The 1,099-nt window shown below is 46.3% G+C and overlaps 1 non-coding gene across 1 annotated transcript; it reads right to left on the reverse strand.

The window, feature by feature from the left end:
- Positions 1–655: 655 nt before the first annotated feature.
- On the reverse strand, positions 656–770 carry LOC136712038 (U5 spliceosomal RNA). The gene has a single exon (XR_010804809.1). It is a non-coding gene; the product is annotated as a U5 spliceosomal RNA (small nuclear RNA).
- Between the last annotated feature and the right edge of the window lie 329 nt (positions 771–1,099).

The raw sequence follows: 1,099 nt of genomic DNA on the forward strand, positions 1-1,099 counted from the left end.
CTTTAACCATAGTGTATATTAAATTTTATCGAGCCACCTCTCTTTAAACGGCAGCATTGCGGCACATTTGCCTCACTGGGTGCTGATGTCTCAGCGGCTCACACTCGCAACCCATCAAAGACACCGGTAGATCAAACAGGAGTCGTATTGGCCGTGGCATAAAGCAATCAACTGGCTCTCTCCAACCACTGTAGTTATATCCCGAAGCTAATTAATTTAATCAGATTGCCGATTTATTAAGACGGTGATTAGCAAATTTTTAAAAATATATATTCACAAAATTCCAGCACTTTCAAGCACTTTATTCAAAATTCAAGCACTTTCACAACCTTTAAAATACCACCTTAAAATTCAAGCATTTGCAAGGATTTCAAGCACCCGTACGATCCCTGAGACAGACAGACACTCACACACACAGAGACACACTCACACACACGCAGACACAAAGACAGAGTCGGACACACACACACACACACTGCCAGCTCAACGATGACATCACGGAACTCTCTCAGCTGACTGCTATGACATCGCAGAGCACGTACATTCTGTTGCTACCCATCCGCTTTATCAAGCTTATTTGCTTGACCGCCCTTCCTCCCTCCTCCGCCCACATGCCCACCTATGCCCAATCTGCTGTTCACCTGGATCACAGCTCCGCCCCAACAAGGCAGAGCCTCCCGAAAATGGTACAAACTCATCCACATTCCCCTCCATGGAAAGCTTAAGCGAAAGGTTAAAGCGTTATACGTAATGAAGAGGAACCCGAGTCCAAGATGCTTCCAACCAGCAAGCAGGCGCAGGCCACGCTCCAGGGGGCCAGGGTAACTGGACGGGGACGACAAATGCACAGAGAGAGAGAGAGACTTTTGACTTTTAAAAGTACTTTATTAAAAAAAATACAAAATTTCACAGATAAATAAATATTACAACCCACACTTTATGTTCTTGGTTTTCCGTTTTATTCCCCCCTCCCCTTTACCATTGCATGCCTCCCACTCCTTACCCTCCCTCACACATGCAGTACCAGCTGCCCTCCTGTCACTGAACACACCCCTGCACTAACACACCAGCGCTGCTGGAAACTCGGCAAATCATGGAC

The sequence above is a fragment of the Amia ocellicauda genome, chromosome 16, assembly GCF_036373705.1.
Source record: "Amia ocellicauda isolate fAmiCal2 chromosome 16, fAmiCal2.hap1, whole genome shotgun sequence".
NCBI classification, from domain to species: domain Eukaryota; kingdom Metazoa; phylum Chordata; class Actinopteri; order Amiiformes; family Amiidae; genus Amia; species Amia ocellicauda.